The sequence below is a fragment of the Rhipicephalus microplus genome, chromosome 1 (assembly GCF_043290135.1).
Source record: "Rhipicephalus microplus isolate Deutch F79 chromosome 1, USDA_Rmic, whole genome shotgun sequence".
NCBI lineage: Eukaryota > Metazoa > Arthropoda > Arachnida > Ixodida > Ixodidae > Rhipicephalus > Rhipicephalus microplus.
The window spans coordinates 79,640,936-79,654,915 of record NC_134700.1 but is presented as its reverse complement, the minus strand read 5'-3'; positions in this window follow the sequence as shown (position 1 = coordinate 79,654,915).

Below are 13,980 nucleotides of genomic sequence, written 5' to 3'. Positions count from 1 at the left end.
ATATGTGCTCTGCCAGCCTCTTCGAGTCCACCTTCGCCTGTTGACTCGAGACAGGCAACATCCCCTATCAGCGCTCCCTGCCAGCCACGAGACTGCAGTGTTTCAAGAGCTATATCGCGGCTCGAGAACATCATACCGCCAAGATTCTTTCCCCCACGTGTTCCTGAGACACCTCCGTGGCTCCTGCCTAAACCACTTCTCATACTTCAGATTACTGGGATTATGAAGAAGTCCCTTGTATCATCGATCGGCCTAAAACAACTTACACTGCTGCACATTTATACTATGTATGACGGTGTGACGCACGTATATACTGATGGATCTACCACGTCGCGTACCTCCGCCGCAGCCTTTGTAATCCCGCAGATGAAGATGGCTCGACGTTTCAAGATAGATCACAAGACCACATCAACAGTTGCGGAACTTCTTGCTATCCGGGAGGCAATACGTTTCATGTCGACAGAACCCGCTCGTAAATGGATGATACTGAGCGATGCCAAAGCTGCTTTTCAAACCATCGATGCCTTCATTAGACAATGTCCTAATCATACTTTATTGATTGAAATTGCAGAGCTTCTTGGCATTGCTACAAAAAATTGACATCATGTAACATATCAATAGATACCATTGTGGCATAATGGGCAATCAAGAGGCGGACGCTGAAGCTAAGAGAGCTTTAAATAGCGCCCCGGAAGTATGCATCGCATTTTCTCGACAAGATACTAACATCCTACTTCGACGCGTAATGCGAAACTCCATCTTAGAGCACTGGCAGAAACCAGAACATCAGCACAAGCGGCTGCACAAAGGGGACCCGGAAATGAAGTTCCGTATGCCTCACCAGTTAAAGCGAAGCATCTCATGCATTATCCACCGCATTCGCCTCGGTGTGGCTTACACGAGACGTTACACCCACTTGATTGGCTGTAATGGCACAGGTCCCAGTGTAGTCACTGTCGGTTGCCAGAAACGCTCGAACATATATTTTGCGACTGTCCAGCATATGCAAGCGAACGTCAGCAACTGATGTCTTCGATTGGCCGATATATTAGTCGACCATTAACCGATGAGGTTGTGTTAGGTCCTTGGCTTGACGCCAGCAGCACACATGTGGTTATACAAGCCATCATCGCTTTGTTAGAAGCCACTGGACTGGATGCACGTCTGTAGAGTTACCCAGCCTAATAAGAACATATCATTTCTCAACCTTAACATCATAATTCATCACTCTTTCACTCCCCAGTCACCCTGCCCCAGTGTAGAGTAGCAGGCCAGAGCAAACTATAGCTCAAGCCGACCTCTCTACCTTTCTGTAAAATAGTTCTCTCTCTCTCTTCCAAGTGATCGTCTTTATTTTTTTGCGCACCTTTTAGTTTCGAGATGACTTTTTGGGAATGTACGAAGTGGGATACAAAAAGTCTTTTGCATTTTAATAAATAGCTTCTTATTTCCACGCAAGTATTAACGTCTCGAATATTTAATATAAAAAAGCGAGACAGGTCTTTCATAGGACACAGGATCTGCCTTCGTGTCAAAGGTTCGTTGAGAAATGAAACGTTTTCAAAAGGGCCAGACGCATATGCAGCTCGGCAGCACTCCCCTAGAATATTCCATTTCCTCTCACTATTATATATCTTTATTTTTGTGTGCCACTGTAATCAATAATCAGGTGTCGGTGTCCTTGAGCGACCAAACGTTTGCGCCAGTTGGTTTAGGCAGCATTACATATGATGAAAAACGAAAGATGAACGCATACAGCTTTTTAATTACCACTTACATTGAAACTATAGCTAAATACATAACTACGTTATTAGTTTTCGTGCATGAGTTCATTCTCGCCAACATGCAATGCAGTTTCGTAGCCTCTCCAAAGTGTTTTAACGCGACGGCGTTAAAGAGCTCGTTTTGCAGATATTCCGGCGTCAGCGCCGTTGGTTGTCAGCGCGACATCATCGTATGCACTACCGGAAAATGAAGAACAATGCAAATAAAATGAAGGATGAAAAAATCCTGGGTCAGAGGGAGAATCAAACCCGGGTCGTTAGCGTGGCGTGCGGATGTTCGAAGCCTCGGCCATGTGTGTGCTTGAAAATACGGTGAAGGGAACTCCTTCTGCTTGGAAATGCAGCGAAAGTAATTTTGATGATACAAAAACTTGTATGTGAGCTTCACAATGCGACATTAAATATTGCAATAATGAAGCACCCATTACCAGCGTGTGTCAGAACATTGATCCTAATGGCTACGTGGTTTAGAGCTGGTCACACACTAGAAATACACACACGCAACTGCGCCTACTGGCCATATGGTGGGTGCATAGCAACGTCGGAAAGGTTTCGTGTGCTACCTATATGAAGTATTCTCACTAGGAACTTCAACCGTGCTCAACTCTTAAAAGCGAAAATTCGGAGTACCCTCAATTTTTGTCTTTGTTGTTCGCAGTGCCGGTTACTTTGGCTTTGATTATCGCGCTCACTATGAGTCGGCACGAAAAATTGGAGTTTACTTCAGCGACTTATGAATCCATTATGTCCAATTAAGTTTTCGATCATGATGCCCGTGTGCTTTACCGCCATAACTTGATTGATTTATTGATTGCTATGTAGAGTTTAACGTCCAAAACCACCATAATATTATGGGAGACGCCGTAGTGGAGGACTCCAGAAATTTCGATCACCTGGGGTTTTTTACCGTGCCCCAAAATCTGAGCACCAGGGCCTACTACGTTTTCGAATCCATCGGAAATGCAGCCGCCACAGCCGGGATTCTATCCCATGACCTACGGGTCAGCAGCCGAGTACCTTAGGCACTAGACCACTGCGGTGGGGCAACGCCATAAGTTGCCGTTAATTTTATGGCGGTGAAAAGTAAAAAAACTCGCCCTACCTTTTACTACATTGCTCACGCTTCGCGTCAATTGTTATCCCGGTGGCATATCTGCGTGAGCAACCGTGATTATAAACATGAATTGTCATAAGACAAGTATTAACGCTGAAGATAAGTTGATACGACCGTATGTCGGCAGAACACGTGATATCAGTTATTCTGACTAAATAAATGTATTTTCTGATTCAAGATCACTGGCATGCACGCTCGCACAAATTTTTCTCTACTGGGCTCATTAAGACTTTGATTCATAATTTTTCCTCAAATGAACTCACATTCTCACCGATATATCTTTACGAATTGGACTCACTTGTTTTTACAACTCACCAAGTTATTCCTCCAGAGACTCTCTGAGATTAGGATTCACGTTGCGATGTGAGTCGGAGTCAGTCGACTCGCTAGTCTGCCGTCTTACAATGCTCACCATGGTGGCGTTTCGCGCAGGGCCACGTTCTGGTTCGCGCATCGCCGACGCTGTATGCCCTGCACGTGGTGGCCGGGCCGCTCGCCGTAACACCCGATACGCCTTGGACGCACAAGGCGGCCACGCGGTGAGACGACGTGGGCGGCGTCTCACACGACGACGAAGACGGGGATTACGAAGACGCTGAAGTCGGTGCGACAGTCCACCGATGCCAGCTGCCGGGCGGTGCCTTTGGCGGTGCCCTAATGTTTTGTTATTTATTATAACTTAACGTTTGTTTGATTTTGTTCCTATTAACTGCAGTGCAGAAACCTTTTTGCACGACAGAAAGAAAAAAATTGTATGCGAACTGTGTTTTGCTGTGTTTTTTTCGATGGTTTTCTTATGGCAGCTTCATTAAACATGGTCAGAATGACCTTTATTAGCGAATTGCAGATATGAAGCTCAAAGGAAATAAAAAATAGCATAATCTTTTGTGAATTTTGCTTCGAATGTTGAAACTTCATGATATTTTTATAAAACTAGTGTTGTGAAGCGCTAGAGAAAATTGTCATTGGAAAGTCACACACCGTGCCATAATAAAACTATCATCGTCTGAATATAATATTAAAAGAGCAAAAGCGCCAATTTGAGTGTCTGTAAAGTCTCTTTAGGAACGCCAGCGTTTACTTCGTAAAGTTCGCTAAAGGCAATCGTATTTTTTTTTTTGCAAGCAGTTAGGAATGAACTGTATACAGTGACGCAGAATCGAGCATATAGATGTGAAAAGCGATAAAAGTTTCACGCCGTTTATTACGCATTATTTGCCATAAGTGACTCGAAGGTGAGAGACTTTCGGTGTGGGTCTATTGTTATAATGATCACCATTGACGCTGCACCGAAAGAGCTATGTTGATGCTGTGGGTATACCGACGATTGTCATATAATATAGCTCGGCCCTCTGCAGTAGGTTTGTGGCTATCTACGATGCTCAAGTTTGGCAGTCACATGGCGTAACGGCTGGTGCGATTCTATGCTGTCTCCAAGCATTATTAATTGCTGAATACTTATTTGAGTAGTGTAACCACTTTTTGTTTCTATTTGCGTATCTATATATCTCAAGCCGCCTACATCTGAGTGCTCTATTGATCAACCCCTTAACTTGGCGTGAACTAACATTAGTATGGGAGGGTAAGATTGTATGGCAAAGCTCACGCACTAGTCGACACATGAAACTTGTCACAATCCCGTTGCGTACGTCATTAAACATCGAAGCGGAGGTCAAGATATATGGTGCGCTGGCGTGCATATCATAAGCAGCCTTCATTGGCGTACTGCGGGGACTAGAAATGCCTGACTATAGCTTGCAGAGTCATGTGAATAATTCTTGCATTGTCAAAAACCAAGCTATCAGACAAGCGTGCACTAATGCACACACGAACGCATGCGCTCGCTTGCTAAATGTGGTGCCTTTTTTACGTCTACTACAGAAGGTGAAACAGGAGGGCGAAAGTTGTTGTATGCAGTTCATTTGTTGAAATGCACCAGCCACGAAATAGTTGTCACGGTTTCAGCCACTCACCCATCTTCCTGTCGCAAATTGATTCCGCAAGCTCTTCGGTAGTTCCATGTAAATTCAAGATTTTCCTACCTACACGCACACGTCTTGTGTGGGCGGTGCGTTTGGATAACAGGCCAGGTGACATGGCGATTTTAGAATTCGCAGGACACACCAAACATTGGTGAAAGAAGAAAACAATGTGAGTACCTTGCGATTCGTTGTTAACATTGTTGAGGGGTAAGGGCTTCGCATCATCACCTTGAATTCATGCCTAGAGCTGCCATACCCTTAGGATTGTATTGACTTCTTTCGCGGAATGTTCTCAAAAATGAAATGATGAGGTGGTTAGGCCTTACGGGCTGTTAAGCATGGAACCCACCGTCCCGTCCCTCACCGGAACGTGTTTGGCACACAGACCTCTAACGGTCGCTGTATTGCTGACATTCATATATTCAAGAATAAGGACTTTCACATTTTGACTAAATTTTGGGTGCACTTTGGATGAACCATTTACGCATTAAGCATAATTTTCGGATTTGAAGGAAAGTTGGAATTAAAATAACATCCCTGAGTGATTACGTACAATAAATGAGCTACCACTGAACAGCTTCATCTCATTTTGGAAATGTCCGCTTCAAAGGATCGGTGTCTACGAGGCTCTGTTGTTGAGGAGAAGGTTGCTGGTTCGATTGTGGTTTCGAAGGTCGAATTTCGGTGAAGTCTAAATCGTAGCAGTCCGTGTAATGTGTGAGATCAGTGGACGTTTTAGAACACCAGAATGTCGAAATAACCGAAGCCCTTCCCTGCGGCGTTCCTAATAATTATACCGTATTTCGATACGTAATATTCCAGATATTATTATTTTTGAAGGCACAAATGATGCATGGAAATACGAGAATACCGACAGATTGTTGAGTGGCACGTGTGTGTAACAGACTGCCGCGAATTCGCCCAATACAACTGCTCGAGCGAGAAATGGGCCAATATCAAAAGTTGAGTGGCAATTGAAAGTATTGCTGACGCATGCGCAAACACACACCACATTGCATGAAACTATGAAATGCCAGAACTTTTGCTTTAGTTAGCGTATTGTTGCTCTGTGACCCCATTGCAGGTTCATCAGCGAAGACTTTTGTGATACATGCTTGCAAAGAGCCTTGATTTCATACGTAAAACACAAAACACAGAATAGAATCCAGAAGAGAAGCTTTGATATAAAATGTTTTACCAATAGCTTTCTGTACTAGAGAACGATGTTAATCATTCGTTGTGCGGTGATGTGCTTTCGTTGGCCCTGATGGGGTTGAGGAGGTTCGCTGAGTAATGACGTCACCATCATCTTTGACGGAGATGTGTTGTGCCAGCTCGTTAGGAACGTTTTGCTTGTGCCGGCGATTTTTTGGGCGTATGACGCTTAACCTTCAGTAGGGCACGCATGACCTCCTGAAGACAATCCATTCACTACCATGATACACCGCAAAAAAAAAAGCTGCCGGCCAATTGTCTTATCATTTAGAGATCTGTATCAAAGTTCTATTGCTCTCACGATTAAATGCGGAGCATCTCTTAGTGAACTTCGGCGACTTTGAGCGTATCTATCTATCTATCTATCTATCTATCTATCTATCTATCTATCTATCTATCTATCTATCTATCTATCTATCTATCTATCTATCTATCTATCTATCTATCTATCTATCTATCTATCTATCTATCTATCTATCTATCTATCTATCTATCTATCTATCTATCTATCTATCTATCTATCTATCTATCTATCTATCTATCTATCTATCTATCTATCTATCTATCTATCTATCTATCTATCTATCTATCCGCCAGCGACTTTTAGCTCTCCTGGCCTTAGTATGACAACATGACTGTATGAAGAACATATTTCACTAGTCATAACATGCAAATAATGGCATGTATATCATGAATGTCATGATTTACATTTCATGGTCCTGCAGCTCTTGCGGTGGTTTCGTTCACATGGCATGTTGCAAAGCTAGTACGGGATGGCATGATTGCATGGCTAGCGTCACCTATACCAAATTTCGTATTGCGGGACGTCAATGAATGACGAAAATATGATACTGGTGCAAACATGGTAAACATGAGAAGCGTGTCATGTAACAACATGACTACATGCTACGCTCATGATGCGCCGGCGGCCGCTTCGCTAGCTGCACATGTAACAAACTCGGTATTACGCGACGCGAACGGACGACATAGGTAAATGACCCATCTAAGAGAGAGAGAAATAATTAAAAAGAAGAGACAGGGAGGCTAACCTAGACGAACTGGTTTGCTACCCTGTACGGTGGTGGGGAAAAGAGTCGGAAAAGGATAGATATAGAGAGATATAAAATAAAATAGAAAACAATTTATGCGCACACATTCAGGGAGTTCCGATCACAGTCGTTTGGAAAGGCCGGTTGAACGCAAGAATTGATTGATATGTGGGGTTTAACGTCCCAAAACCACATACGATTATGAGAGACGCCGTAGTGGAGGGCTTCGGAAATTTTGACCACCTGGGGTTCTTTAACGTGCACCCAAATCTGAGCACACGGGCCTACAACATTTCCGCCTCCATCGGAAATGCAGCCGCCGCAGCCGGGATTCGAACCCGCGACCTGCGGGTCAGCAACCGAGTACCTTAGCCACTACACCACCGCGGCGGGGCGGTTGAACGCAAGAAGCGCAGGAGCACCTTCACAGCCTTCTTCTGCGACATAAAGTCCTGTCGGCAGCGCAGGAGTCTTTCTTCCGAAAGAGGCTGGTTGTCCAGTTCATCTTGTGCATTGCAGATTGACTGTCTTTGCGAGCAGTATTGTGGGCATTCACACAGAATGTGCCAAGTTGTTTCATCACTGCCACAATTGTCACATGCAGCAGTGTCAGCCATTCCTATGCGGAATGCGTACGCATTGGTAAATGCGACGCCCAACCATAATCTGCACAGCATAGTAGCGTCTCGTCGGCGTAATTCCGGAGGAATTCGAAGACTGAGGGTTGAGTGTAAAGTACCTAACCGTGCATAGATGAAATGTGACTCGTTCCATTGTGACGTGGTGCGCTTGCGAGCAAGCATGCGGAGTTTCCGTGCAGCGTCAGTTCTGGAAATCGGAATTGATATTTCATCGCTTTCAGTATGGGCAGAACGGGCAGCTCAATCGGCCCGTTCATTGCCAGTTATTCCACAATGACTTGGAAGCCATTGAAAGGCAATTTCATGTCCTTCCTCAATGAATTGGTGAGTCTTTTCTGCAATCTCAAATACCAGCTGTTCGTATGAGCCGTGGCGTCAAGGTGATAGAAAAGATATCAGTGCCGCCTTTGAGTCACTGAAAATTGTCCATTTTTGTGGCTACTGATCGCTAATGAATTGCAATGCGGCACGAAGAGCTGTGAGCTCTGCTCCCGTTGATGCCGTAAGGTGGGAGGTATTAAATTTTTTTGTCATGTCTTTTATCGGTATAACAATTGGTGCCGTTGAACTCTTCTGTAAAACAGAGCCGTCGGTGTATACGTGTATACAGCCTTGATACGTTTCGTATAACAAGAGCAGAGCAAGCTGTCTAAGAGCAGGTGAGGACATATATGCTTTTTCCTTGATGCCAGGTATAGTTAGCCTGATATTAGCCTGAGTCAGGCACCAGGGAGGAGTCGCAGGCCTGGCAGCGGGTGTGAAGCATGTTGGCAAAGAATCGCGGTAAGTGGTGACCGTTGGGCGAAATGACGAACGTCGTCTCTCTGCTCGTAAAAAGGCTAGGTGGTAGCAGGGTGTCCGAGCAATATGCCTTATATGCGTCCTGAGTGTCTCAACGTCGATATGTGTCGTGATGAGGTGGTCACCGGCGATAGCAATAGTAGCCATTTTTGACGCACTACAAGGCAAGCCGAGGCAAATCCGGAGTGCCTGGGACTGAACATTCTGTAGAGTTCGAAGGCTTGTTTTGCTTGCATTGGTCAATGCCGGTAAACTGTACCGCATGAAACCGAGAAAAAGTACTCTGTACAGCTGTAGCATTGCACTGGGAGACATTCCCCAAGTCTTCCCTGCAAAGAACTTCAGTATATTACAGATGTCCATTAACCGTTTCTTTATGTACAAAACCTGATCGCTCTATGATAGATTCCTGTCAATTATGACGCCCAAACACTTGTGCGATCGAACGTATGGTACAGTTTCACCATTGATGCTTATAGTGTACTTATCCATAGGCTTTCGTGTAAAAGCTTCGTGGGCGCATTTCTCGGATGAAATTTCCAAGCCTCGATTTCGCAGGTAGCGCAATGTTTCAGTGGCAGCTTTTTGAATTTTCCCTCGTAACAGCAGGCGTGTTACAGCCGATGCCCAAACGCAGATATCATATGCGTACATTGATAGCCTGACCGTGCTTGGCAGATGCTCAGTGAGAGCAATTAACGTAAGATTGAACAGCACAGGGCTGAGTACGCCACACTGGGGGACGCCACGGCGGCTGTAATGTGGAGAGGTTGGATCGTCTTCAGTGCTCACAAAGAAGGATCGCATTGACAAATAACTACGTATCCAGCGATACATCCGAACACATACTCCTATATCTTCTAGAGCGGTCAGAACAGCTTCATGCATAACGTTGTCATACGCCCCTTTGACGTCTAGGAACAAAGATGCGCAAAGACGCTTACGGCCTTTCTCGTGTTGGACATAAGTGACCAGGTCGAGTACGTTGTTAATCGATGCTCGACCACGCCGAAATCCTGCCATGGCATCTAGGTAGATGTTGTTACACTCCATAAACCACTCCAGGCACCCCAGGATCATCCTTTCCATAACTTTGCCTACACAACTGGCCAATGCGATCGGACGATAAGATGAGAGGCCCAACGGTGACTTGCCTGTCTTCAGAAGTGGAACTAGGCGACTTGTCTTCCAGCTTGTCGGGAGCGTTCCATCTTGCCAGGATTTGTTGTACAACTCCAAAAGGAGGATTCTCGCACGTTCACCCAGATGACACAAGGCCCCATAAGAAATTCTATCGGGCCCTGATGCGGACGTGCGTCCACACAAAGCTAGTGCTGCTCTGAGCTCCACGATAGGAAAAGGCATATCTATGCGGGAATCCATCGTTTGTGGACAGTTAGTCGAGAGCAATAGGCTATTGGGCACTGCGAGTGGCCCAGATACTCTGGCACAGAAGTCTTCTGCGACGTCAATGCCGCGTCTCTGTTCAGAAAGTGCGAGAGCCCTGAATGGTGACCACTGAGGGGGTTTTGCCCGGAGACCTCGTACCGTCTTCCACAATTGGGATAAAGGTTTGCGTAAGTCAAGTGACTAACAAAAAGCAGTCCAACGTTGTGACTCGAGTTTATTTATCCGGCGCTGAATCTTCTTTTGTATACGTCGCGCAATCAGTAAGTCTTCTATCGCCTCCGTGCGTCGGTATCTTCGTTCAGCACGCCGTCGGATTGCTCGAAGTCATTCTAGCTCGATGTCAAATTCCGTTACTTTGGGAGAGTAGGTGAAGGCACACGTAGTATCGTGTATTGTGCTTTTAATTATCTCCTCTTTGTCGAGGGATACGTTTGCTTCACATTGCTCTTTCATGCGAGACTGGAATTTCATCCAGTCCACTCTCTGAACACTATCGCATATCTTAGCACCAGGTGGTCAAAATTTCCGGAGCCCTCCACTACGGCGTATCTCATAATCATATGGTGGTTTTGGAACGTTAAATCCCACAAATCAATCAATCAATCATATCTTAGCATGGTACAATCCTTCAATTTTGACGTAAGTGGGAATGTGGTCACTTCCATGCGTTTCTATGTCTGGAAACCACTCAGCATGACTGACGAAGCCTCGTTAGACAAAGGCCAGGTCAAGGCAGCTGCTATATCTTGAACCATGTAGGAACGTTGGACTGCCATCAGTTAGCAAGAAAAGTTTGTTGTCGGAGGCGAAGGACACCAACTTTCTCCCTTTAACATTGGTCTTTGAACTTCCCCAGATCGTATGATGAGCGTTGAAGTCGCCGATTATAATGCATGGGTGAGAAGTTCCTGACAGGATACTTGTAGTCTTGTATGGTCGAAACGGCTTAACGGAGAGAGGTAGGCACCCACAACCGTGATGGTAAGTCTCCTTTCACTGTTATACTTATATATTGATTGTCGTCATGGGGTGACACCGGATGATGAACGTAGGTGAGGTTGCGGCGAATAAACATCAGAACTTTGCTATTGTCCGCAGTTGTAGACGACATGTATGACTCATAACCAGAAAGTCTGATTTCTTTCTGCAAATTTGGCTCGCAGATGAGAATGATGGGGAACTTATTGGTGTACACGAACCGACGGAAATCGGCGATGCGTGACCTGAGTCCCCGGGCATTCCATTGAATAATCGCTGCCTTTCGGACCTCTTCTCTGAAAGACAGTGGCTGGTGAGCCATTATTTACTCAAGCACTGCGAGTACTGGTCTGAAAGCGTTCAGTAATTGCAATGCACTTCTTGTGGACGGTGTGTGCAAGTAGCTTAACAACAAGCGGATGGCATTATTTAAGGGTCGCAAAAGAGCTATCACTTGCTGATCTGTGTTCCGCAAGTCCTCCATTGAAGCAGCTTGCTCTGAATAAGACGGCTTCTGGTGCGGCTCTTCTGAGCGGGGACATCCACCCTGGTACCCCTGAAACTTGGGTTTATCGTCACTGCCAAATTCTCCGCTTCGCCTAGACAACACCTTCGTCCAGGTGGGTCCACTTTTGACAACTTGAGGGAAGTCCTTCACTCCCGGCTACAACGCCGTCTCGCTAAGGGCTCTCAGCCCGGCGATGGCGGCCGCTAACGTGGTTACGGGCTATGATCCTACCTCAAGCCAAGTACTGTTCATGGAGATTTCATCCTCCGTAAACACTATGCCATCAGAAGACGAATACCTCGACGACATGGTGAGATTGTGGCAACGCAAGCAAGCGAAATCGAAGTCTGCGTCTGAACAACAACGAGACGCCACAGCGGGCCGCCATTCCCCAGCATTGCAAGGAACGCTGGCGCGCCATCCCTCCGGTGGTGTGCCTACCTCTGCTCCGTCCTCGCAGCCGGCGAAGCAACGCAAGCGGCGTCCGCGTCAGACTCCTCGCCTCTCTCGCGACGACTACGTCGTAGTAGTGAAACCTCGCGTTCCCTGCGAGCTACGCACATTCATCCCGGCCGATCGCGCGGGCGACGCCATCCGCAGCTACCTCGGCGACCGGACTACCACGCAAATTCAAGTGTGGCCGATCTGGGAACAAAACATCTTGGTCTGTAGCACCACCATTTTGCCCATGGCACAGCGACTCCTTGAGAACTTCCAGCTGCAAGTGGGCGATCAGCAGCTGCCCGTTCGGGGCCACGCCAAGGCACCAGGGGATACATGCAAGGGCGTCATCAACATAAACCCTGCTGAAAGCCCGGAGAAGATAAAGTCAGAACTGCATAGGCCTCGAGGTACTATCCTCGCGGTCCGCAAACTCGGAGATTTCGCGGTGGCGGTGGTGACTTTTGAGGGCACGAAGTTACCCCGCTTCTTCTTCTACCACTGCGTGGCGACGTATATCCGCGCCTACAAGAAAACGGTCCCTGTTTGCACCAAGGGTGGTACCATCGGTCATCGACCACCTCAGTGTCCTCACCCCGCTCCAACCGAGTGTGCCAAATGTGGAACCCCCACACCTGCAGGTCTCAATACCCACGACTGCCACCCCAAGTGCCTCCTCTGCCACGGCACCCATGAGACTGGGACCAGTGGCCGCACGGCAAAATATCGGAAACGCAAGCAGCCCTCAACATCTCCTCGAGGGACCTCCTCATGTTCGTCACAGCCAGACAGCGGCACCAACCTGGATCAGTCGGCTCCACCACTCCACGCCTACACTCAGGCATTCCCACCGCTCGAAGCACCAGAGGCGGTATCTCAGGTGAGCAGTTGGGCAGGGAATGCTGCTTCTAAGCCTCTATCACCCCCTTCCGTTGATCCTCCTTCTCCCGAACTTGCGGCCCTTCGCCAGCAAGTTGCGGCACTTCAAAAGCAAAATTCTCTTTTAACTAAACAACTCGAACTCTTAAATAAGCGACTTCAACCCCAACAACAGTGTACTGCAAGGCCATCCGGTATTGCCTCCTCTGTCCACGCGGCTACGCCAGCTACGTCCAAGCTTAGTCCTCGCGTTAAGTCCACTCCCATTAAACCGCCGGTTCAAGCAGCCATGTGTACTCTAGCACTCGGAACCGGTGCCGCATCTACTCCAGAAGCTCTTGAGGCTCCTGGGGCACCTGAGCTTCTCTTGCCCGCTAACTAAACTCTCCCTAGCGAGGAGTGCGCCCCGCGCATAGAGGAACGCCTTACGCGCGTCGAAGCTTCGATTAATCACCTTCTTTCCAGCTTGTCTGTCCAACGCATAGTAGTAGAGGTTACCCAGGCTATTCAAGCCTGGGCAATCACCCAGTTTCAACCCAAGGCATCGCGTTCCCACTTCTGCTCAGTGAGCAGTGAGGGTACAGCTCCATGGCGTCGTCGTAAGGTGGCTACCACTACCCCGCCGTCGGACAATCCGGCCTCCGTGCCCTTCCCTGCCTATGAGGATTCCGAGCGGGACATGGTTGACCCAATACAAAACCTAAGACAGTCACGATGGCTACCAATCGTACGTCCCATTCAAATATTGCGTCTACATTCGAGAACATACAGTGCAACCCTGGAGGCTTCGGGAACAGGCGAAAGCATTCTCATCTTTCCCTTTTCCTCAGCTCACTTGGCTCTCAGCTGGCCATCTTGGCACTCCATGAATCTGGCCCTGCTCCATCCCTTTCTGGATACTGCTACTATGTAGGCGGCACCACCACATGCCTTCTCGTGCATAAAGCTTACACGGCGATACAGGTTGACCTCGATCTAAATCTTCCCGACTACTGCATGATATCAGTGCTGTCTCAGCGGAGGGGCCAACCATCAATACATATCTTAAACGTGTACTGTTCCCCTCGCCTTGCGAGGGCTTCGTTTGCGCATCTCTTCCATCGGGCGCTGCGTATAGCGGCCCGACAACCACTGGTGATTGTCGGGGACTTTAATGCCCCCAGCCCTCATTGGGGTTA